General features: G+C 43.2%; 1 protein-coding gene and 1 pseudogene across 3 annotated transcripts in view; one reads left to right on the forward strand and one right to left on the reverse strand.

The window, feature by feature from the left end:
* The window catches only part of CADPS (calcium dependent secretion activator), a 578,687-nt gene that overhangs the window by 52,444 nt on the left and 499,312 nt on the right, over positions 1–26,931 (reverse strand). The window lies entirely within an intron of this gene.
* On the forward strand, positions 10,443–10,841 carry LOC126063494 (DNA-directed RNA polymerases I and III subunit RPAC2-like; annotated as a pseudogene).

Consider the following 26,931-nt stretch of genomic DNA (forward strand, 5'->3'; position numbering starts at 1 on the left):
CACGCTCCTACTTGTACCAGCGTCTGGTTTGTTGGGCTTGGTTATCTGTCTGCTCCCTGCTCACTCACCCTTACTCCTCCATCCCATAATAACAGGAATAAAGGGCTCAAGGTAAGTTGTGGCTCTATGGCTATTTAGTCACACAGAGTTGCATCATCTTGGCTCCGGCCATTGGAACTTTAAGAAGGATGGTGACAGTGAGGATACAGGGGAGACTGGAATGGTATTCCACAAAGAAAGTGAAAGCAAAGGCATCTTGCTTGGGAAAGGAAGGTGTTATGCGTTGAATTGTGTCCCCCGCCAAAAGATATGTTGAAGTCCTAAACCTGTGAATGTAACCCTGTTTGGAAACAGGGTTTTTGGAGATGTTATCAGTTAGCTTAACATGAGGTCTTACTAGAGTAGACCAAAAAAACTGAAATAAAATAAAAAATAAAACCCCATGCTGTTGAGTCAATTCTGACTCATAGCAGCCCTACAGGACAGAGTAGGACTGCCCCATAGGTTTCTAAGGAGTGGCTGGTGGATTTGACCTGCAGCAGCATTAGAGTAGTGTGGATCCTGATCCTGTATTTCGCCCTTATAAAAGAGGAAAGAGTACACAGAGACAGGGAGACAAAGGAAGGGTGTCATGTGATGCTTCAGCTGCAAGGCAAGAAGCCTGGAGCCTACGAGAAGCTAGGAAAGAGGCATGGTGCAGGTTCGCTCTGGGAACCTCAGGAGGAAATCAACATGGCCAACACCTGATCTCAGGCTCCCAGCTTCCAGAACTCTGATGTAATTCTTTGCTGTTATTTAAAGCACCCCCCCCCCACCCTTTGCTGTGTTTTGTTACCGCAACCCTTGCACACTAATACAGACGGGCTAATGGGAAAGAAAACCTTAATCTCCATGCAGTTAACGAGCTTCACTGTAGAGGACTGAACTTGTTTGCAGTAGCTCCAGAGCAGAGAATCAGGATGAATGAGTTAAATGGCAGGGACCCTAGAAGAAGGTTCAAACAACATCACAGTCCAGCCAGCGACTGGCTATCTCCACTGGTAGAGACCCTCACTGGAATGGCTCACATAGAAGATATGGAGGACACTCTGAATGTGATCGGCTACCTCTAAGGCAGCTTCCTGTTCTCTGAGTCTCGTCTCTTTGAGAGGCAGACATGTTATATTTGACATGTTGAGATGTAGCAGAGTGAATACACTGGGAGAACCAGAGCGAGGACTCTGGCTCCTGAACCCTCCAGCAGACTGCCATGCTGCCTCTAAGCATCACATTTCTTTTAGGTACCCACAGGTCTTTTTGCTAGCTACACAGAGGAAGGAACAGATCTGCCCAGCTCACTAAGGGTCTGGAATCACTGCTAAGGCCCAGAACACCCAAGCATGCCCCAGGCACGGTTTCCAGACCAAATAAAAAACAGGCCTCACAAGTTATACAAATACATGTAGATGTTGTTTTGATGAATAAAATGCACATTTCTTAAAAAGCACTACCTATTTTATAGTTATTTTTGGTCTTTATATATATATTTTTTCTATAATGATTGTCTAAAGTGTACATGGGAGTGATTTCCTTTTCCTTTTTTAACTTGAAAAGAAATCTTCACAGTGAAGTGGTTATGAGGAGGAGTTCAAGACTGGCTAGGTCAGAAGTCTGGCTTTGCCACTGTTTAATTTGGTGACTTTGAGAAAGTTACCTAGCTTCTCTGAGCCCTCTCTGTGGGCTCAATAACAATGTTACTTTAACATTACTAAGTAACATTAATGGGGATAATAATAACATTACTCGAAGGGATACTGGGAAGATTGGATGAGATAATACATCTAAGTGTTCAGAACAGTGTTGGGCACATGGTAAATGTTCACTACATGTTAGCTATTCTGATCATAAAGAGCCCTGGTGCGCGCAGTGGTTAAGAGCTTGGCTGCTAACCAAAAGGTCAGTGGTTCAAACCCACCAGCCACTCCACAGGAGAAGATATGGCGGTCTGCTCCCATAAAGAGTACAGCCTTGAAAACCCTGTTGGGCAGTCCCCTTCTATCCTATAGCATTGCTATGAGTCAGAACTGACCCCAAAGGGCAATGGGTAAACTGATAAAATTCTGATCACGATTACTGGAAATGCTGGTTTATTGGTGTAGACAAAAGCAAATACTCTTCATCTTGGTGAGGACAGCCAGTTTCACTGCCCACCTCTAGCCCACAGGCCATTTAATACCATGAAAAGGAGGCTGGAATTTCCCCAGGTTACCAGCAAGCATCTGGGCTGACTCTCAGCCTGGCAGACTTTCTGACTAACTCTCTGGTACCCTCTGCCCTGGAGAACTAGCCCTCAAAACATCTACGCTGCCTGCAGAGACCTCTGCTCCCCTGCCTCAGGATGGTTGAGCTGAGGGGTGAGCAAGAGGGCAGTTCCCCAGGCCAGTGCCCTCTGTGCAGCCCTCTGGTTCCAAGCCACCTGCCCTGGAACAAAGGACAAAGACGAGGGAGAGGGGTTTGACCCAGACATCTGGACTGACCTTTCTCGACTGCCCTCAAAGAACAGGCAAGAACTGTGACTTCAGCCTGATTTCATTTGCTGAGATTCTCTGCTTTCTCATCAACCCCTTTGGTGGGATGGTCTCCCTTCATTAGCAGTATACATGAACCACCCACCCTAGGGAGTCAGTTCTGGAAAAGGAGGGTAGAAATGGAGAAACGAATAAGGAAAAGCTGATGGAGACCAAGGTAGGAAGGCAAGCTGTCTTTGAGCAAACTGTTCAACGTGTTTTCACCCACCTGAGGCAAAGAAAGGAGCCCTGGTGGTGCAGTGGTTAAGAGCTATGGCTACTAACCAAAAAGGTTGGCAGTTTGAATCCACCAGCCACTCCTTGGAAACCTTACGGGGCAGTTCTACTCTGTCCTATAGGGTTGCTATGAGTCGGAATTTACTTGATGGCAACAGGTATTGGGATTTTTTTTTTTGAAGCAAAGAAAACTTACTACGAGCAAGGTACCACATCAAAGGCTGGAGGATGAAGGTGTTTGCGCCATGGTTTCCCGCCCCCCTTCTTAGATGATGTCTAAATGCACAGTCTCTCCAAAACCTCAGCTGAGTCATGTTCACCCAACAACTAATAACAATAACTAACATTTCTTGAGTGTTTACTACTTGCCAGGCACCGACTTAGGAATACTGCATTTGTTAGCTTATTTAATACTCAGGACAACCCTCTGAGGGGTCTCATTAATATTTCTATTTTACGATTGAAGAAATTAAGGCTAAGAGCGATGAAGTAACTTGGCTTGAGGTCATGCAGCTAACAAGTTACAGCTTTTGACCTCCTATCCGGTATGCTGCCTATCATCCAGTTGAAAAACAAAATATCTATCAAGCTACTATTATTGACCAGTCATATTTAAGACTTCTTTTGTGTGTGTGTGTTTGTGTGTGTGTAGACACAACCTAAAATGGCTTCTCCAGAACAAATGTCTCAGGGATTTGAATAATTATCTGCGCTGACTCATTGGGGCAGAAGGTCCAAAGCAGGCTTCTCTGGTCTGAAAGTCCCTGCTAATGACCCTGACCCTCCACCTGACTTAGCGTGTGTAGACAGGCTTAATGGTTTCTCTATTGAGCCCCTCCATTATTTTTCAGGTGCCCAAGGTAATCTTTTCATTGAACACACACCATTCTGGGATTTTCACAATGCTGATGACTAAGGGATTTTCTTCTGCCTGGTCCTAATAAGGGGACCTGAGTTAATCATTGTGTAACTTTGTAGGGAGCGCGACGGGGGCTTAAACCACTTCTCTTGCTTCAATAGGAGAAAAAGCAACCCAGGTGCAGACCACGAGGACCTCAGGGTTTGATACTATTAAATCAATGCATGGACCAAAAAAAAAAAGGAGTGGATTAGGCCCTTTTTGCAAACAAATCTGGTGGGTAAGACTCAAAGATGGAAGAAAAAGAAGCCTGAACAGATACCACTGCATTAGTGACTGCCTGAGCTCTCCTTTCTCTCCATGGTCTTTTAAAAAAAAGTCAACTACAGAAATTATTGATTCTCCGTGTGAGCGGACCCCCCACCCATCTGACTTCACAGGGGCTCTGGGTTGATTTCTCTGCCTTTGCTTAGAAACTGCCAACCACACTACCATTTCAAGGGGCTAGCAAAATTTACCACAATGTTTGGCCTTTGAAATTTCTGCTACAAGAATAACAGTGCGATTTTGTTCCTTTCTCTGTTTCCCTAACCCAGATAATCATAAGAGATCTAGATTTAAAAAAAAAAATTTTTTTTTGAGAGTCAACGCTATTCAGTGGAAGAATTGTATGTAAAAATATTGCTCAGTGTCACCACCATTCATGAAATATTTTTATTTCTTATTAGTTCGATTTTATCATCTATCACCATCCTCATCTCTGGAATATGAGGATTATGAATTTCCTTCTCTTCTCAATGTCTACACTACCTGGTATATAGTAGATGCTCAATAAAAATTTGTTGAATGGTACTCTTTACTCAGTATTCAGGTTCCTTAAACCAGGTAGAAGTCTCTAGCACTTTCTCGAAGTTGGTTTTAAAGCTTTAACACTCTTCAAGGGAGACTAAGAAAGAAAGGGCAACAAGGTACGATTCAATCAATAATTTTTACCAGAAATGAAAAGGGACTGGTATTTGTTGCCTCTACAAGAAGGGCTCAAAGTATCTCTTTCTCCTACACACTACAGGCAGTACAGTGTAGGGTTAAGATCTGGAGTCAGGAGTCAGATGCCTGGGCTGGCATGCAGTTCTATCACCCACCAGCTGGGGGCCAGGGAAGCTAAGCATCAGCCTCCTGTCTGAAAATAGTAACAATGACAGCAACACTAACAACAATAACAATACCTCATAGGCTGGTTGTATGGATTATTAATAATAAAAGACAGGTTTCTTAAGCAGCCACCAGTATAAGACACTATTCTAAGCATCCTACCTATATTAATTCATTTACTGCATGTAAAGGATTCGATGAGTTAATGTATGTGAAAACCTTTGCACGGGCTGAGCGCATAGTATGTGTTCAGTAATATTGGTTGTTTTTTAAAATTTTATTTATTTTGTTGTTGAGAATATACACAGCAAAACATACACTGATTCAACAGTTTCTACAAGTACAATTCAGTGACATTAATCATATGGTGTGCAGCCATTCTCACCTTCCTTTTCTGAGTTGTTCCTCCCCATTAACATAAATTTACTGCCCCCTGAAGTTTCTGTTTATCTTTCACATTGCTGTTGTCAATTTGATCTCAAGTAGATAACATCTTGAAAACAGCACAATGCCCAAGGCAGATATTCTAGTTCAGCTAAACTATTTGGTTTTAAGAAGATTTCAGGGGATATTTTTGGTTTAATTTTTAAAGTTTATCTCGGGGTAATCACTTCAGGGGTTCATCCAGCCTCCATGGCTCCAGAAAGTCTGGAGTTTGTGAGGATGTGAAATTCTCTTCTGCATTTTCCTCCTTGTTATTTTGATATTCCCTTTCCCAGTCAGCTCCAAAGGGGCTGATTTGATTGCTCAGATTCCAGGGCACTGGTTGGGCTATGTTTGCTAGTGGGTGGGGCTGTGATGGTTAAGGTTGTGTGTCAACTTGGCTCGACCATGATTCTCAGCGGTTAGGCAGTTATGATGTGGTTTGGCAGCTATGTAATGATGTAATCGTCTCCACAATGAGATCTGATATAATGTAATCATCTCCATGATAAGGTCTGTTATGAGCAGCCAATCAGTTGAAAGGGAGTTTCCTTGGGGGTGTGGCCTGCATCGAATATAGATGGACTTTCTGGCAGAGCTCGCTGTCTTTTGTTTGCTCTGGATTCTACAGCTGGCATCTGTTCATCTGACCTCTGCTTCTTGGGACTTGAGCTCACCTGCCCAATTTGGGATTTGTCAGCCTTGCAGCCTGTGAGCCAGAGGCCTGCTGTCTGACCTGCCAATCTTGGGTTTGCTAGCCCCTGCAGCTACATGAGTCGGGAGAAGCCTCCAGCCTGACCCACGGACTTGGGACTTCCCAGTCTCTACAACCACAGAAGCCATTTCCTTGACATAAATATCTCTGTATATATATTTATATGCTTCACTGGTTTTCCTTCTCTAGAGAACCCAGCCTAAGACAGGGGCCGTTACACCTGGAATCCCCTCACACTTGGGTGTGGTGCTCCTGTTTCATGGTTAGAATGCATCAGGTGGGAATGTGTGACATCCTGCAGTAGAGGCCTGCTACCTCACTTCCTCTCTTCTTTCCTGGCCATGTTCCGGGTTGTGGTCAAGACCCTCTCTCTGATTCTCTTTCTCCCTAGCTCCTCAGACCTAATCTCTTAGGAAGATACCCTTGGAGACCAGCATGACAAGAACATACCCAGTACAGCCAACTCCCAGCTAACCGTGAGTGAATCTAACTCTAAAAGACTATTGACTCACGTTTATTGAGCTCTTCCTGTATACCTGGCACCGTGTTGAGCACTTTGCACGCCATCAATGTATTTTAAGGCTCACAAGTACTCTCTGAAGATGATACTGCTGTTACCCTCCTTTTGCAGGAAGAGATATGGAAGATGAAGTTACAGATGCTGTAAATATCCCCAAGGCCTTACAACTAGAAAGTGATGCAGCACGATTCAAACCCAGGTCTGTGCGGCTCTGAAGTTCCCTTAGAGTTCTCTGCATTGAAATGCAGATCTGAAGCCCAGTTCACAACGTGGTAGTTTGTTTCAAAAGACGGCTGTCATCAAGCGCTTTGTTTCCCTATGAGCATGCCAGCATGCCAGAGTCCCTGGGTGGCACAAACGGTTAACATGCTCAGCGGCTAACCAAAAAGGTGGCAGTTTGAGTCTCCCCAGAGGCACCTCAGAAGAAAGGCTTGGCAATCTACTTCCAAAAAAATCACGCATTGAAAACTCTACGCAGCAGGGTTCTACTCTGACACACATGGGGTCACCATGAGTCGGAATCGACTTGATGGCGACTGGTTACTGGTATGTGACTGCTGCTTCCTCCTTGAGATGTGGAGTCTGTCCCTCCACCCTGCCTTGTGTCTGGGTTGGCCTGTGTCTGCTTTGACCAACAGAATATGGTAGAAGTGATTCTATGCCAGGTCTGAGCCCACCCTTGCAGAGGGCTGGCAGCTCCAGCTTCCTTGCTGTTGAAAGCCAGCTACCGTGTGAGTGTGACTGCCCCGAGACTCCTGTGCTGTGAAAAGCCCATGGAGAAGTCCAGAGGGTGAGATTCCACATGGAGAGAGACAAGCCACATGGAGAAATGCCAAATTATCAGACATCCAGCCCCAGCCCAGCCCTGCCATCTGCTGAACGCAGTCAAGTGAGTGACTCCAGCCAATGCCACATGAAGCCAAAGAACCTCCCTGCCCAGCTCTTCCCAGATTTCGGCCCACAAAACTGTGAGCAAAATAGATTGTTTTAAGCCACTAATTTTGGTATAGTTTGTTAAGCAGAAATAGATAACCGAAACATTCAGTTAGGTGCTACTTTGTCTCGAGTTTTCCCAATGCTATCTAGTACATGTATTTCCCTGGAGGAGGCTGTGGGGAAGTCAGTGGCGATCTAGGAGGGGATGTAGGTGTTCCTAGATCTCCTGGCTAGAAAGTCATCAAGGAGCAGCCTGATTTCACCTGATACTGAATGACATTTATTGTGCACATAGGCAGGTTATGCTGTGCTGGGGACCTTATGTATAATTATCAGCTCAATGAATATCGCTGCAGAAATTTGGAAGGTTCGTGTACCATCCCCGTTTCACAGATGAAGAAGCTGAGGCTCACAGAGGTTGAGCAACTGCCAAGAGGTGAAGAGTAAGTGATGGAGCCAGAGTCCAAGCCCAGGACTGACTATAAAGCAGAGACCTCTTTCACTACACCACGTTTTTGATGCTCTGAAAACAATGTATAATTCTAAGGCTATTTCCTGCTCTGACAACCTGGGTCTGGGAGAAGGGGAACGTTCTTTGGGAGAGGTGCAGGGCCTCTGGAGTGACTCGGACCTTGGTTTGAATTATGCTCCATCACTCACTGGTTGTGTGACCTTGGGAAACCTCATCCCCAAAATGAGGATAACAATAGTATCTTCTTCAGAGGGTTCTTGTGAAGCTTAAAATAGGTTGTTACCATGCAAAGTGCTTAACACAGTGCCTTGTGTACAGTAGGGGCTCAATAAACATTAATTATTTTTTAATAGTTTTTTTTTTTTTTAATAGTATTAGGAGTCTCTGGGTGGTACAAATGATTAAAGCATTTACTCTTACCTGAAAGGTTGATGGTTATAGTCCACCCGGAGGTGCCTTGGAAGAAAGGCCTGCCAATCTACTTCCAAAAAATCATTCATTGAAGGCCCTATGGAGCGTAGTTCTACTCTGACACACCTGTGGTCACCATGAGTTGGAACTGACTTGATGGCAGCTGGTTTAATTGTATTAAAAAAAAAAAAAACCCAGTGCCGTCGAGTCGATTCTGACTCATAGCGACCCTATAGTCCAGAGTAGAACTGTCCCATAGAGTTTCTAAGGAGCGCCTGGAGGATTCAAACTGCCGACCCTTTGGTTAGCGGCCATAGCACTTAACCACTACGCCACCTGGTTCCCTCACAGTTAGGTGGGAGTTGGCTACACTAAATATATTCCCAGCATTTCATAGACCAGAACAGGGGTTGGCAGACCGTGGCTCATGGACCAAATTCAGTCTGCTGCCTGTTTTTGTATGTCTCATGAGCTAAGAATGGTTCTCACATTTTAAATGGTTGAAAAAAAAAATCAAAAGAAGAATAGTAGTTCCTGACATGTGAAAATTGTATAAAATTCAGTACCCATAAATAAAGCTTTATTGGAACACAGCCACGTCCATTCATTTACGTATTGTCTACGGCTGCTTCTGCACTATAGTGGCAGAGACTGCATGGCCCACAAACCCGTTGCCGTGGTGTCAATTCCGACTCACAGTGACCCTACAGGACAGATTAGAACTGCCGCATAGGATGTCCAAGGCGCAGCCTGTGGGTTCACACTGCTGAGCTTCTGGTTAGCAGCCGAGCCTTTAACCACTGCACCACCAGGGCCCCGTAAAGTCTGTTTACTGCCTGATTCTTTATGGAAGTTTGCTGACCTCTAGTCTAGACCGTGACTTAAGTGGGAGACACTGGGGTGGGAGCAGGGTAAATCAGAAACCATCAATTTCCAACGCTAATTTGACCATTAACTAGCTGACTGACCTCATTTAGGTCTCTGGCATGTTAGCTTTATGTTGTTATCTATTATAACAGCTGAAAGGGCTGGTCATTTTCTCCTAAGGTTCTAGATTAAAGAAACAAAAGAAGTCTGTAACTCGGATGGTGTACAAAGCAGGTTGTAGGAGAATTGTGGGCTAGGAAACACTTCCCACACCTTGAAAAGGCTATAAGTAGTCTGGTAGTAAAACAAAAGGCTATTAATATTCTAGTGTTAATAAGAGCTCTGGAAATGAGGCCCCAGGAAAAAACTACAGCAACAGGGAAAGGGAAAAAATGAATTAGAGATAAATAAAGACCATCCACATAGGTACCAGACAATGTAGCATAGCATGGCCCTGTAAATACGCTTGGCAAAGAGATAAAAGGCAGCGTGTGTTGCGTATTCACCATGCCAGGCACTGTTTTAGGTGCTGCTCATGAATTGCCTCATTTAATCCTTCCAGCAACCTGGTGGGCTGTAGCCACCTCATCTGTGCCTCGGGGGGCTGTTGTGAGGACTGACGAGCACGACGCACACGTTGCTGTAGCTACTGTCCAGCGGGCCCAGACTCATGGTGCCCCCATGCACAACAGAACAAAACAGGCCCGGCTGGTCTAGCACCATCCCCATGATTGACAGGTTTCAGATGGAATCTTCTGATTTCCAGGCCTTTCTTCCTATTCTGTCTTCTCCTGGAAGCTTCACCGAAACCTGTTCAGCATCACAGCCACACACAAGCCTCCACTGACAGGTGGGTGGTGGCCGTGCACAACGCACACTGGCCAGGAATCCAACCCAGGTCTCTTGCGTGGAAGGCAAGAATTCTACCACTGAACCACCAATGTCCCCATGATGCTACCATACTGTTGTTGGAATGACCAGGCCAAAGGAACACCCTTCCTGTGACTGGACACCAAGCCTTTCTGCTAATTTGCCGAGTCCCTGCATGTGCCCGTCTCTCCCAGTTTACGTGGTCTCTCAGCAGCAGGAATGGAATGGGCAGCAGTTACATTTCAGTGCACATAGCTCCAGTGATGAGCACTGCTCAGGCTGACAACACAGGAGAGGCCATGACCACATCACTCATCGGCAGACTGACAGCATCTGCCCCTTCCTTCCTTCCTGTTCACTTGTACTTTGCGCAATATAGGGTGGAGCCTCTGGTCCACCAGCACCACCTGAGCAGCCCAAAGCCCACCCCCATGATGGAAGAGGACCAGGATCTGGAAAGAAAACACATGGATTGAAGACCTCAGTGGCTGAAGGTGAGAGGAAGATGGCCCTGGAAAAGGGCCAGGCAGCCAGAACAGACAGACACGTGTGACATTTGTGTTGCAGGAAGAGGACCACGCCCTGGGGAATTCTCCTCGTTACGTGATCATGAAAAACCTGGAAGTGGAATACTCTGGTTATGCTACAACCATCCTTCAGAGAGCAAAATTAATCTACATATTCAGATGCGAGGTGGTCTTCAGCTGCTGAGCTATTTCAGAGAAGTCCCAATGAGCCCGTGAATGTCTGTCAATGAGGGCTTTGCAAGTCTGAGGAGAGCATAAAGGACTCTAAGGAGCAAAAAGGCAAGTGGGAAAGAATCTACATTCTAGCCCCTTATGCTCTATATGATGCGGATGTTCTAGGATATTCTTTTCATGATCATGCAGAACCCAGGAGCAGAACTGTGAGGACAGCACAATCCAGCCCTCAGGAAGGCGTGCTTCTAGCTATCTGCCCGCTGCATCTGCTGGAGTCTCTAAAAGTATCTTTGTATTCTTGGAATAAATTTCTGCTTTTATTAAAAAAAAAAAAAAAAAGGTGGAGCCAAGATGGTGGAATAGACAGATGCTTCCGGCGAGCCCTCTGTACAACAAAGACCCCAAAAAACAAGTGAAACGAGTATATTGGTAACAAGCTGGGAGCCCTGAGCATCAAAGGCAAGCTTAGACAACGAACTGAAGGGCAGGAGGAGGAAGAGACTGTTCAGAAGCGGAAAGGAGTTACCGGACCTGAATCGCAGGGAGCCCTCAGGCACCATTCCCGGAGTGGTGGTGGTGGTGGCAGCGGTGGTGGGCTGGTACTAGCATTGGGCCGCAGTTTCCTCAGGGAGAAGCAGCCAGCCACAGAACCTACTCACACCTCCAGAACCTGAGGAGAAGGGCGCTCTTGGCAAAAGCTAAGTACTTGCGTATATTTTACAGCGCCCCCCACCCAAGCCCCAAGCCGGCTTCAGCGGCTGAATCTCTGGGCCTGAGATAGACCTTGGTGAGTACCTACAGCCATCCTCCCGGCCTTGGGGAAGGAAAAAATTTGCAAGGGGGGGGAAAAGATAATTTGCTAGTTCCATTAACCGGGGGAGCTCAGGACAGAAGCGGCTCCTGTCCAGGCATAAACCATCTGTGGACCTTGCGTACCTTTCCCTTCTGCATGGACCTGTGTGGGCCTATTTCAGGACAGTAGACCCTTGTTGTCAAAGTCCAACCATTTCAGCTATGCGATGGAGAAGTGGGTGTTTAACGTTTGACATTGCTTTCCCTATTAAACAAGGTCCTCACCTACCCACATCAGGGACCTAAGGACTGGTAGCTCCACTCAGGTCACCTAGCCACCCGTGTCAGGGGTTCAGAGATAACTGGTACCTCCCAGTCCTTACAACCAAAAACTTTGGGTGCCGATGGTCCCTCTGCAGAACCCACCCACCAGAATACTCTGGGGAACAGAGACACGTTTTCCTCAGAGACACTGGGGGTCGGTTCTCTGCCCCCTGCCTTGTTCAGAGCACGACTCCCTGCTGCAATCAGATACCAGTATATACGCCAATCACCCCTGCCCCTCTCAGACTCTATGACAGAGCCTGTACCACACACTTGATATCAGCTACCTGGAAGCCTGAGCTGATGTCATAGAAGAGAACTGAATGGACTCCTAGACTAATATACCTGATAACACCTCTAGCCAGCTGGGGACAGGACACCAGAGCTCCAAAGGTGAAAATAATCAAGCTAGCTCACTTAAGCAACCCATAGGGGTATACCAAAACAAAACAAAGCAAGCAGCTACGACCCAGTAAGCAAGCGTAAACTAATACAATAACTTATAGATGGCTCAGAGATAACAGTCAATATCAAGTCACATAAAGAAACAGAACTTGATCACCTTAACAGGCTCTCAAAACAAAGAATCCAGGGATCTTCTAGATGAAAGTGCATTCCTGGAATTGCCAGATGCAGAATGCAAAAGTTTAATATACAGAAGAACCCTTCAAGACATCAGGAAGGAAATGAGGCAATACGCAGAACAAGCCAAGGAACACACAGATAAAGGAACTGAAGAAATTAGAAAGCTTATTCAGGAACATAACGAAAAGTTTAATAAGCTGGAAAAATCCATAGACAGACAGCAATCAGAAATTCAGAAGATTAGCAATAAAATTACAGAATTAGACAACTCAATAGAAAGTCAGAGGAGCAGAATTGAGCAAGCAGAAGCTAGAATTTCTGAACTTGAAGATAAATCACTTGGCACTAATATATTTCAAGAAAAATCAGATAAAAGAATTTAAAAAAATGAAGAAAACTTATGAATCATGTGGGACTCTATAAAGACAAATAACCTACGAGTGACTGGAGTACCAGAACAGGGAGGGATAACAGAAAATACAGAGAAAATTGTTGCAGATTTGTTGGTAGAAAACTTCCCTGATATTGTGAAAGATGAGAAGATATCTATCCAAGATGCTCATCGAACTCCATATGAGGTAGATCTTAAAAGAAAGTCACCAAGGCATATTATAATCAAGCTTGCCAAAACCAAAGATAAAGAGACAATTATAAGAGCAGCGACGGATAAACGAAAAGTCACCTACAAAGGAGAGCCAATAAGAATAAGCTGGGACTACTCGGCAGAAACCATGCAGGCAAGAAGGCAATTGGATGACATATTTAAAAAACTGAAGGAAAAAAACTGCCTGCCAAGAATCATATATCCAGCAAAAGTGCCTCTTAAATATGAAGGTGAAATTAAGACATTTCCAGATAAACACAAGTTTAGGGAATTCGTAAAAATCAAACCAGAACTATAAGAAATACTAAAGGGAGTTCTTTGGTTAGAAAATCAATAATATCAGGCATCAACCCAAGACTAGAACACTGGGCAGAGCAACCAGAAGTCAACCCAGGCAGGGAGATCCAAAAAAACAAATGACAGTATTTAAAAAAAAAAAAAAAGCCCCAAACAGGGTAAAAGCGATGTTATTATATAAAAGAAGACAACATTAAAATAATAAAGAGGGATTAAGAAATGTAATTATACACATTCTATATGGAGAGGAAGATATGGTGATACAAAGAAATAAAAGTTAGTTTTAAATTTAGAAAAATAGAGGTAAATAAAAAGGCAACCACAAAGGAGACAAACTATCCTACTCATCAAAATAAAATACAAGGGAAAAATACAGACTCAGCAGAAACAAAATCCACAATAAAAATATGAGGAAAGGGCAGTATATAAAGAAAATCTACTAAGCACATAAAATCAAGTGGGAAAAAGAAACTGTCAACAACATACAAAAAAAGGACATCAAAATGATAGCACTCAATTCATACCTATCCATAATTACCCTGAATGTAAATGGACTAAATGCACCAATAAAGAGACAGAGAGTGGCAGAATGGATTAAAAAACAAGATCGGTCTATATGCTGCCTACAAGGGACACACCTTAGACTTAGAGACACAAACAAACTAAAACTCAAAGGATGGAAAAAAATAAATCAAGCAAACAATAATCAAAAAAGAACAGGAGTGGCAATATTAATTTCTGACAAAACAGACTTCAAAGTTAAATCCATCAGAAAGGATAAGGAAGGACACTATATAATGATTAAAGGGACAATACACCAAGAAGATACAACCATATTAAATATTTATGCACCCAATGACAGGACTGCAAGATACATAAAACAAACTCTATCAGCATTGAAAAATGAGATAGACAGCTCCACAATAATAGTAGGAGACTTTGACACACCACTTTCAGTGAAGGACAGGACATCCAGAAAGAAGCTTGATAAAGACAGGGAAGATCTAAATGCCACAATCAAACAACTTGACCTGGTAGATATACACAGAACATTCCACCCAACAGCAACCAAGTATACTTTATTTTCTAGTGCACATGGAACATTCTCTAGAATAGATCACATATTAGGTCATAAAGTAAGCCTTAGCAGAATCCAAAACATTGAAATATTACAAAGCATCTTCTCTGACCATAAGGCCATAAAAGTGGAAATCAATAACAGGAAAAGAAATCAAACACTTGGAAACTGAACAATGCCCTGCTCAAAAAAGACTGGATTATAGAAGACACTAAGGATGGAGTAAAGAAATTCATAGAATCCAATGAGAATGAAAACACTTCCTATCAGAACATTTGGGACACAGCAAAAGCAGTGCTCAGAGGCCAATTTATATCAATAAATGCACACATCCAAAAAGAAGAAAGGGCCAAAATCAAAGAACTATCCCTACAACTTGAACAAATAGAGAGCAACAAAACAAACCCAGAGGCACCAGAAGAAACCAAATAATAAAAATTAGAGCTGAACTAAACACAATAGAAAACAGAAAAACAATTAAAAGAATTAACAAGACCAAAAGCTGATTTTTTCAAAAAACCAACAAAATTGATAAATCACTGGCCAAACTGACAAAAGAAAAACAGGAGAGGAAGCAAATAACCCGAATAAGAAATGAGAGGGGCGATACTAAAACACACCTAACTGAATTAAAAGAATCATATCAGATTACTATGGAAAACTATACTCAAACAAATTTGAAAACCTAGAAGAAATGGATGAGTTCCTAGAAACATACTACCTACCTAAACTAACACAAACGGAGGTACAACAACTAAATAGACCCATAACAAAAGAAGAGTTTGAAAAGGGAATCAAAAAACTCCCAACAAAAAAAAGCCCTGGTCCGGATGGCTTCACTGCAGAGTTGTATCAAACTTTCACAGAAGAGTTAACACCACTACTACTAAAGGTATTTCAGAACATAGAAAAGGATGGAATGCTACTAAACTCATTCTATGAAGCCACCATATCCCTGATACCAAAACCGGGTAAAGACACCACAAGAAAAGAAAATTATAGACCTATATCTCTCAGGAATGTAGATGCAAAAATCCTGAACAAAATTCTAGCCAATAGAATTCAACAACATATCAAAAAAATAATTCACCATCACCAAGTGGGATTCATACCAGGTATGCAGGGATGGTTCAACATTAGAAAAACAATTAATGTAATTCATCACATAAATAAAACAAAAGACAAGAATCACTTGATTTTATCAACTGATGCAGAAAAGGCATTTGACAAAGTTCAACACTCATTCATGATAAAAACTCTCAGCAAAATAGGAATAGAAGAAAAATTCCTCAACATAATAAAGGGCATTTATACAAAGCCAAAAGCCAAAAGCACCCTAAATGGAGAGAGCCTGAAAACATTCCCATTGAGATCGGGAACCAGACAAGGATGCCGTTTATCACCACTCTTATTCAACATTGTGTTGGAAGTCCTAGCCAGAGCAATTAGGCTAGATAAAGAAATAAAGGGCATCCAGATTGGCAAGGAGGAAGTCAAAGTATCTCTGTTTGCAGATGACATGATCTTATACACAGAAAACCCTAAGGAATCCTCCAGAAAACTACTGAAACTAATAGAAGAATAGAAGAGTTCAGCAGAGTATCGGGATACAAGATAAACATACAAAAATCAGTTGGATTGCTCTACACCAACAAAAAGAACATCTAGAGGAAATCACCAAATCAATGCCATTTACAGTAGCCACCAAGAAGATAAAATACTTAGGAATAAATCTTACCAGAGATGTAAAAGACTTGTACAAAGAAAACTACAGTACACTTCTGCAAGAAACCAAAAGAGACTTACATAAGTGGAAGAACATGCCTTGCTCGTGGATAGGAAGACTTAACATTATAAAAATGTCTATTCTACCACAAGCGATCTATACATTCAATGCAACCTGATCCAAATCCCAACGACATTCTTTAATGAGATGGAGAAAGAAATCACCAACTTCATATGGAAGGGAAAGAGGCCCCAGATAAATAAGGCATTACTGAAAAAGAAGAACAAAGTGGGAGGCCTTACTTTACCTGATTTTAGAACCTATTATACCGCCACAGTAGTCAAAACAGCCTGGTACTGGTACAACTACAGACACATGGACCAATGGAACAGAACTGAGAATCCAGACATAAATGCATCCACATATGAGCAGTTGATATGTGACAAAGGCCCCCAAACAGTTAAACAGGAAAAAGACAGTCTTTTTAACAAACGGTGCTGGCAGAACTGGATATCCATCTGCAAAAAAATGAAACAAGACCCATACCTCAATCCATGCACAAAAGGTAATTCAAAATCGATCAAAGACCTAAATATAAAATCTAAAACAATAAAGATCATGGAAGAAAAAATAGGGACAACGTTAGGAGCCCTAATACATGGTATAAACAGTATACAAAACATTATAATGAATGTAGAAGAAAAACTAGATAAATGGGAGCTCCTAAAAATCAAACACCTATGCTCATCCAAAGACTTCACCAAAAGAGTAAAAAGACTACCTACAGACTGGGAACAAGTTTTCAGCTATGACATTTCTGATCAGCGCCTGATCTCTAAAATCTACATGATACTGCAAAAACTCAACTGCAAAAAGACAAATAACCCAATTAAAAAATGGGCAAAAGATATGAATAGACACTTCACTAAAGAAGACATTCAGGTAGCTAACAGATACATGAGGAAATGTTCACGATCATTAGCCATTAGAGAAATGCAGATCAAAAGTATAATGAGATTTCACCTCACTCCAACAAGGCTGGCATCAATCCAAAAAATACAAAAGAATAAATGTTGGAGAGGCTATGGAGAGATTGAAACACTTACACACTGCTGGTGGGAATGTCAAATAGTACAACCACTTTGGAAATCGATTTGGCGCTTCCTTAGAAAGCTAGAAATAGAACTACCATAGGATCCAGCAATCCCACTCCTTGGAATATATCCTAGAGAAATAAGAGCCTTTACACGAACAGATATATGCACACCCATGTTTATTGCAGCACTGTTTACAATAGCAAAAAGATGGAAGCAACCAAGGTGCCCATCAACGGATGAATGGATAAATAAACTATGGTATATTCACACAAAGGAATGCTACACATCGATAAAGAACAGTGAGGAATCTATGAAACATCTCATAACATGGAGGAACCTGGAAGGCATTATCCTGAGTGAAATGAGTCAGCTGCAAAAGGACAAATATTGTATAAGACCACTATTATAAGAACTTGAGAAATAGTTTAAACTGAGAAGAAAACATTCTTTTGTGGTTAGGAGGAGGGGAGGGAGGTAGGGTGGAAGAGGGGCATTCACTAATTAGATAGTAGGTAAGAACTACTTCAGGTGAAGGGAAAGACAGCACACAGTACAGGGGCGGTCAGCACAATTGGACTAAACCAAAAGGAAAGAAGTTTCCTGAATAAACTGAATGCTTCGAAGGCCAGCGTAGCAGGGGCAGGGGTCTGGGGACCATGGTTTCAGGGGACATCTAAATCAACTGGCATGATAAAATCTATTAAGAAAACATTCTGCATTCTACTTTGAAGAGTGGCGTCTGGGGTCTTAAACGCTAGCAAGCAGCCATCTAAGATGCATCAATTGGTCTCAACCCATCTGGATCAAAGGAGAATGAAGAACACCAAGGACACAAGGTGATTATGAGCCCAAAAGACAGAAGGGGCCACATGAACCAGAGACTACATCATCCTGAGACCAGAAGAACTAGATGGTGCCCGGCTACAACTGATGACTGCCCTGACAAGGAACACAACAGAGAACCCCTGAGGGAGCAGGAGAGCAGTGGGATGCAGATCCGAAATTCTCATAAGACCAGACTTAATGGTCTGACTGAGACTAGAAGGACCCTGGTGGTCATGGCCCCCAGGCCTTCTGTTGGCCCAGGACAGGAACCATTCCCGAAGCCAACTCTTCAGACATGGACTGGACTGGACAATGGGTTGGAGAGGGATGCTGGTGAGGAATGAGCTTCTTGGATCAGGTGGACGCTTGAGACTATGTTGGCATCTCCTGCCTGGAGGGGAGATGAGAGCGTGGAGGGGGTTAGAAGCTGGCAAATGGACATGAAAAGAGAGAGTACAGGGAGAAAGCGGGCTGTCTCAGTAGGGGGAGAGTAATTGGGAGTGTGTAGCAAGGTGTATATGGGTTTTTGTGTGAGAGACTGCCTTGATTTGTAAACTTTCACTTGAAGCACAATAAAAATTATATACATAAAAAAAGAAGTACCTGAAAAAAGATCTGGGGATTTCTAATTGGGATTAGAGGCAGTATAGAGAAGTCCTTCAGGTCAGAGACTCTGCAGTTGGCTTAAATTCGGCCATATTCCAGCTCTGCTACTTACTAGACATGTTACTTAACCTTATCATGTCTCTTTTTCCTTATCAGCTGCTCCACAGGAGAAAGATGGGGTAGTCTGCTTTCTTAAAGATTATAGCCTTGGAAACCCTGTGGGGCAGTTCTATTCTGTCTTAAAGGGACGCTATAAGTCGGAATTGACTTGACAGCAATGGGTTTGGTGGTTTTTTCATTTTCTTTTTGGTTTATTACTCATGACAGCATTGTTGAGTTATTACCTGAGTCCTTAGTACAGTTCCTAGAACACAGTAAGTAAAACTATGTAACCGTCAGCTATTAATAAATTTAAATCACGGTGTTCTAGGTAATTGGACTTACATACAAAGGTTGATGTGACTGCAGCAGGTCATCAGCCACGTGTGTTTATCTAAATTTAAATGAATTATAATGAAATACAAATAAAAAATTCAATCTTTTAGTCACACTAACCACATTTCAAGGGCTCAAGAACCACATGTGGCTAGCGGCTACTGTATTGGAAAGTTCAGCTACAGGATATTTTCACCATGGCAGGGAGTTCTATTGGACAGTGCTGGTCTCGAGGCAAGAGATATTCATAAATGCAGGCTACCGCATCTTTAAATGATGAGAATGAAGAGGGGTGTCATTCAGTTGTCCCATTAGAATACAAGATTATTTGGAAGGGGAAGCAGGGGAAATCAAGGCTTTGGGTATTAACAGCCTCACCTTGTGGGTGAAACAAGAAATGAAGGTGGCAGGGTATTATTTAAATTTATAAAGATACCAAGGGACGAACAACAGCACGGATAGAACTGTATCAGGAGAAGGGAGGAGGAGAGGAAGATGGTGAGGTGAGCTAAAGCTCTATCTGTCACGTCAGCAGTCAGATAATCTCTAAGTTTGGTAAATCAGCGAATAGCAATACAAGAACAGTACTTAGGCTATGGGGGTAAAAACAAAAGGGTGTAGAAGGGTCCCTTCCAGGGTAAGGGATGAGGGTGGGAAGGGGCATGGCAGAGAACTTTTGCTTTTTTAAAAATCATGAGTATTTCTGTAAGATTTCATTTTTTGACCATGTGCCTGTATTACGTTCGTTAAAACATTGTTGACAAAAGAACAAAACCAGGGATAAAAGTTTCACTGCTCTAGTGGAGAAAGGCATTCTGCAAGGAGAAGGTATCTTCTCCCAGCTCACTTCTTCAGGATCTCTGCTTGACTAAAATCCTGGTTCTGAGACACACCTCCTACAAAGGCAAAAGCAAAATCCAGCAGCTCCCCTCAACTCGTAATCTGGCTGCTCGAAGTGCATCCTGGGAAGACGAATAAACTGCAAGTACCAACTGAGGGAGCGACTGCTTGGGTGAGACAGAACGCGCGAGTGGGTGGATGTACTGGGACTGCGTGTGCGGGTGAGCAGCTGAGCAGACCTCAGTGGCTCCTGCTTGGGGCCCAGTGACAATTAGAGAGGGCTGGAGAAAAATACATAACCTCTGAAGTGCACGTGGACTCACAGACAGCACGATGGGTGCCCAGAGTTCTGTCTCCAGAGGGCTGAGATGTCTCCATTGCTCACCCAAGAACAAGAGTGTGTCCTGCCAGCTGTGAGGTGCCTCCCCCCGTGTGCACCATGTAAACGCTACACAGGTGCACATACGCTGTGACGCCACCTTCCCCCACTTACTGCTTTGGGAGGGCCAGAGTTTATAAGTGTGACACTCAGAATTTCTCAGGGCAGTTCACCAGAGAGCCACTGTCCAGAAGAATGACGACTGGCTCTCAGAATATGAGTTGCATTTGAAAGGGAACAGCTAAACATTGACATGTTTTAAAGTAAGATTTCCCTAAGTTGCCTATAAATGGAATCAGTGTTAAAATTTTTTCAGAAAACGGAAAAGAGAATATTGGATTCCAAGTCTGGACTCTCTCTCCTGCTCTCTCAATTATTGCCTGTGTGACCTTGGGAAAAGCAATTTATTGTGCAGTTTTCTCATGGACCACACAGGAGTACTTAATACTGGGTATGCAGCAATGTATACAAATATGGATGCATGTACCAGCGACTAAATGCCTATATCGCACTTAAAAAAAAAAAATTCCTGTAAGAATTTGCCTCCTCATTTTACAAATGAACAAACTGTGGCTCAGAGAGTTTCTCCAGGGCACACGGTTAAGAAGTGGTAGGGCTAGGATTTGAACCCAAGTAAATCCCTGGTGCAAACGGTAAAGTGCTTGGTTACAAACAAAAATATTGGAGATTTGAGCCCCCCCAGAGGCACCTCAGAAAAAAGGCCTGGTGATCTACTTCCAAAAAACCAGCCATTGAAAACCCTGTGATGGCGCAGAGTTCTACTCTGACACGGTGCTGCCACGAGTCAGAGCTGACTTGATGGCAACTAGTTTTTATTTTTATTTTCAGGTCTGACTTCAAAGGACTCTGTACTGTATTATGCTGCCCCCTAGACTGTCTTCCCTTTTTCACCAGATAATTTATCAAAATGTAAAGGTAAAAACCAGACTGAGTACCGGAGTGCTTTGAAAAGTAAAGAGTGCTCTATTTTATTAATATTCACCTATTACCACAAATAAGACATTATCTATAACTGTCTATGTCACCAGGATGGATGTTCTGAAATGATCTCTGAGAACCACCGCAGATTTCAGGGGGACCAGGGGAAGCAGGAGAAAGCCCAGGCTCCCTGGCAAAGTTGCCTTAGGCAAGAACACGAAAACTTGAGTTGCAGAGCCGCTAGTTGATTGCAGGGCTTCTATGCATGCCCATAAATATTGATCGTGATTAAACTATTATCATAGTAATGAGGGTAATAAAGCCTCCTACAGCCCATCCCACCACACCACTCAGAGTCCCCAGCCTTCATTAAACGGAGAGCTGCTGGCACTGCTGGGCGGCCGGGCGAGAGGCAGGGAAATGATCGTATCAAGCAAAGGCGTTCTGTTCATTGCAATGACTAGAACCACGCGCAGCCTCGTTAACGAGGAGAATTGTTCCCGTCTCACGCTGCTCAGGGTGCTGTGCTCTGAGACTGGGTCCAGGAAGTGTATGTTCTCATCTCTCTTCCCTCCTGGGGCTTCCAAACAGATGTCCAACTGAAGTAGACCTGTTTTTCCTTCCAGTTTCCCTGATTTCTGTCCCAACCCTTCATTCCCAGAGAGGATTTCTACCAGGCTCGAGGGCTCCTTCAAACCCACCTTCTTATACTGCTAAGACTTAACAATGGTCACATGCTTACTGTTCCCCTGGCATGAGGCTAAGCAATTTATAAGCATTTAACCCTCGCGACAGTGGATGTGATGATTATCGTCATTTCCAGATAAAGAAATGGAGGCTCAGAGAGGTTAAATGACATCCTAAAAGACCCACAGCTAGTGCATGATGGAGCTAGTATTTGAACACGGGTCCCTTTGACTCCAGAGTCTGCCCTGTTAACGGCCACGCTGCACTGCTTTTCCTTTTTGCCTCTTTAAATGGCATATGCTCATTTTAGGAGAAACTCCGAAGCGCAAATTGGAAAGTTGTAATTTTTGTAAAACCTCCAAACAGGCATCAGGGCTTATTTTTGTTTGATTATAAGTGAGGACCTCTGCCCACCTCTGGTATTTCTTGGGTTTTGCTTTGCCTCTTAAACATCTCTCAACCGTAAGAGCCCAACAGAAGGCAAGCTTGAACTGGGCGAGGACTGTGTCTTGCTCATGTCACTGGCTCCTGCGTGGCACCGGTGCGAGCACATGAGGGCTGTGTGGTCAGAACCGAGTAGGAATGCTTCTGCATGAAGTCCCCGTCTTCCCCCTGAAGCTGCCTCAGCCTGAACTTGATGGTTGAAGTTGTTTACAACATTGCTACCATCTGTAGAACATCCTTACTCTACAGTTGAAGAAACCAAGGCTCAGAAATAGTCAACAATTTGTCTATCACAGTCAGCTCAGGTCTGTTATGCAGTGGAGAGGCTTTTTTTTTTTTTGCCTTTTCATCTCTTGTAAAGAGTGGGGGAAAACAAATAATTGGATGAGATAGGAGGCCTGGGTTCTGTGACTAAACTAGCTGTACAGATAACTTCCCTTCTCTGGCCCCAATTTCTATAACTGCTAGAATGTATCAGTATTTCCCAAACTTCCAGCATCAATACCACCTTCCTGATTTTGTCTACAATCCATGCACCATTTATATTACATTTACTTAATATTCTTCTTTTAATCAGCTCACTTTTTAAATACTTAAATTAATTACAAAGGGAAACTTTATGTCATTACCATGTGTCTTAGTTCTCTAGAGCTGCTATAACAGAAATACCACAGGTGGATCGCTTTAACAAAGAGAAATGTACTTTCTCACAGTCTAGTAGGCTACAAGTCCAAAGTCAGGGTGTCATCTCCAAGGGAAGGCTTTCTCTCTCTGTTGGTTCTGGAGGAAGGTCCTTCTCATCAGTCTTTCCCTGGACTAGGAGTTTCTCTGCACAAGAACCCTGGGTCCAAAGGATATGCTCTGCTCCCAGCACTGCTTTCTTGGTGGTATGAGGTCCCCTACTCTGCTTGCTTCCCTTTCCTTTTATCACTTTTAAGATAAAAGGTGGTAGAGGCCACACCCCAGGAAAACTATCTTTATGTTGGATAAGGGATGTGACCTGAGCAAGGGTGTTACAGCCCACCCTAATCCTCTTTAACCATAGGCAGAGAGTATGATTTATAACACACAGGAACATCACAAAATGGAGGACAACCACACAATACTGGGAATCATGGCCTAACCAAGTTGACACATATTTTGGGGGGACAAAATTCAATCCGTGACACATGAATGGAAAATGAATATCACTTGCAATAACAGAAGGTAAGGGTGAAGATAAATACAACATAAACAAAATGAAGCTACTATAGGTAGTCATGGTTGCCTGCTGAAGGTGCTGAAGACCTGTGTGCTCTCTCTTCCTGTTACACATGAAAGTCTGAAAGTTTTAGAGAAGTGTCAAAGACAGACAAGGACTAAACTAAAACTTTCTCCTTGATACCATGAGGATAAGGACGAAAAGAGAATTGGAAAGGGAATAACCCTCTCACAGCGTGATCTGCTGTTATTTAATCCTGAGTCTGTGTAACATCTAATGCCATCTCAGGTACCATGTCATAAATGTCCTTCCTACAGTTTTGAGTAAGATGATGATCAGGCTAAGAGTGGCTGTTTACAAGGACCTACTACGTGCCAGGCATCATGCAAAGCCTAAACCAAACACGTTGCCGTTGAGTCAATTCCGACTCATAGCAAGGTCTATTGCTCATTTATCTTTAATTATCCCAATGGCTCTCTGAAGTCAGCATTGGCATACCCACTCTACAGATGAAGAAACTGAGGCTCAGAGATAGTCAGTAACTGGCCTACATTGCTGTTAGTCTGTGCTTCACATTCACATTTTCCCCTCTATCTTTCTGGTGAGAAGCTTCCCACCGCATGTGGTCTAGAGGTCAGGGCAGAATCTGTAACTCCACCTTTTAATTTCAGAACATTATTCCCCGTTTGAAGCTAAGGACATGTCTATTAGGTATTTCTTTTGTAGCTACCATTTCTGTGACCTGGTCGTTCAGCACCTCACAGCCTGAAGAAATCCTGTGTCTGTCTTTTGTTCTCTTTGACACATATCTGTATAACTACGGAGTTTTGAGGGAAACGGTGAACTTTGGATACTTATTTTTTCTTCTAAGGAGATTCTGAAGCATTTGCTTTGGACAGCAGTTATGTTAATTGTCAACTGCAATTTCAAGGCATGAACTGGAAATAAGGATGTCCTACTAGGTGATAAAATTATCTGTCACAGACCCCAAAGTGGATGTCAAATTCTGAAACACTGGGGAGCTGTTGATGAAAGAAGTCAGTAGAGGGCAGATCAGTGTTTTATAGCTGCCTAACTTTTTAGGGCACGGGGTTTTTGTTGGTTTGTGTAATCGAAGCTGAGGAAAATAGAGGGAATAAGCTCAAAGCTTCAAAATCAGAAGACCACAAACCCAGCACCAGTTTGTAACAGGGATCTGGTCTCTCGCTGACCTTTCTTAACTTCTCCAGCCTGATCAATTTTGATACTACCCCAGATTAAAAACCTTAAATTCCACAACACGGGCAAGCTCCTGGATGGATGATCAGCTGTCTGCATGGCTCTTGAAACCCATTCCAGTCATTTCCCCCCTTTTGCTCAAGTCCTTCCCGAGTCGTAATGAATGTCTTCTGGTTCCCAGAATGTATTAGTCCCTTCCTTTCTCCTCCAGGTCTTTGTACCTTGGACCATTCTTTTTTGCCAGGTAAAATTTTTCTCATCCTTTACGTCTCACGCAAATGTCATTTCATTCATGTCTTCCCAGGTAAGGTCGGGTCCTCTGGCTCTTTTGTTCCACTGCACCGATGACTGCTCTGTGAACAGTCCCCACACTCGCAAATGGCTTGTTCAGAATCTGTCTCCCTCATGCGCGTGAATGTTCTGTGGAGGCAGAGACACTGTCCATCCCATTCACTGCTCAGTCCCAGGGCCTGCACAGAGTGGACACTCAACAGCCATGTGACGGATGAAGGACTAACACAAAACTGAAGATTATCTTGAAAGTCAAAGGCAAGTGGTGAGCTTTGAATGCCCATTACTTCAGTGCTTTGGCAAAGCTGGATGGCTGGTGGGAAATTATTTATAAACTAGTTTTGCTGACATGTTAATCGGTTAGTAGGTACCCCCTGGAACCAGTAACCAGTTGCTGTTGAGCCAGTTCTGACTCAAGAAAACCCCATATGTGTCAGAATAGAACTGTGCTCCATAGGGTTTTCAATAGCTGATTTTCAGAAGGAGATCACCAGGCCTTTCTTCCAAGGTACTCCTGGGTGAACTCAAACTTCTAATCTTTCAATGATCGGCTGAGGGCATTAACTGTTTGCAACACGCAGGGACTGTGACCCTTGGAAGAATTACTAATTGGCCTTATTTATGAGTTCCTGTGGTCTGTGGGAATAACATGCTGGTGATAATAAAGGAGTAAATCTAAGGTAGAGTCTTAGTAGCTATGTGACTTCAGACAAGTTACTCAACTTTCCTCAGCTGTAAAATGCAGAGAATAACAGACTCTATTGCCCAGTGTGATTGTGAGGATCACATTAGAAAATGCACATAAGTCACTTAGCATAGCACCCGCACACAGTATACATTCAATAAATACCAGCTATTACCAAGAAAAAGAGTCCCTGGCTGGTGCAAATGGTTGTGTTCCACTACTTATTGAAAAGTTGGCAGTTCAAACCCAGAGTCACCTTGGAAGACAGGCCTGGCAATCTGCTTCCAAAAGGTCACACAGCCTTGACAATCCGAGAGAATAGTTCTACTCTGCACACATGGGGTCAACATGAGCTGAAATCCACTTGACAGCAGCTAACAACAACATTACTAAGAAAATGAAAATCCTCACAACTGGACCAATAAACAACATCATGATAAATGCAGAAGAAATTGAAGTTGTCAACGATTTCATTCTACTTGGCTCTACAATCAATGTCCACGGAAGCAGCAGTCAAGAAATCAAACAATGTATTGTATTGGGCAAATCTACTGCAAAGGACCTCTTTAAAATTTTAAAAAGCAAAGATGTCACTTTGAGGACAAAGATACACCTTACCCAAGCCATGGGCTTTTTAATTGCTTCATTTGCGTGGGAAAGTGGATAGTGAAAAAGGAAGCCAGAAAAAGAATTGATACTTTGGAAATGTGGTGTTGGTGGAGAATACTGAATATATTATGGGCTGCCAGAAGAACAAACAAATCCATCTTAGAAAAAATACAACCAGAACGTTTCTTAGAAGCAAGAATGGTGAGACTATGGCTCACTTACTCTGGACATGTCATCAGGAAAGACCAATCACTAGGAAAGGATGTTATGTTTGTTAGAGGGTCAGCAAAAACGAGGGAAACCCTTAGTGAGACGGATTGACACAAGAGGCTCAACAAAGGACTCAAACATACCCACGATCATAAAGATGGTGCAGGACCAAGCAACGTTTCTTTCTGTTATACACAAGGTTGCCATGAGACAGAGTCTACTCACGGCAACAAACAGTATCAACAACAACCATTCCTAACTACCGTGGTTAGTGTTCCCGCCCCAGGCAGGCACTGCCACTCTGCAATGTAGAAGCCAATTGGGTTGAATGACATGAATTCAGCCTCTGA

Source organism: Elephas maximus, chromosome 20 (genome assembly GCF_024166365.1).
Source record: "Elephas maximus indicus isolate mEleMax1 chromosome 20, mEleMax1 primary haplotype, whole genome shotgun sequence".
NCBI lineage: Eukaryota > Metazoa > Chordata > Mammalia > Proboscidea > Elephantidae > Elephas > Elephas maximus.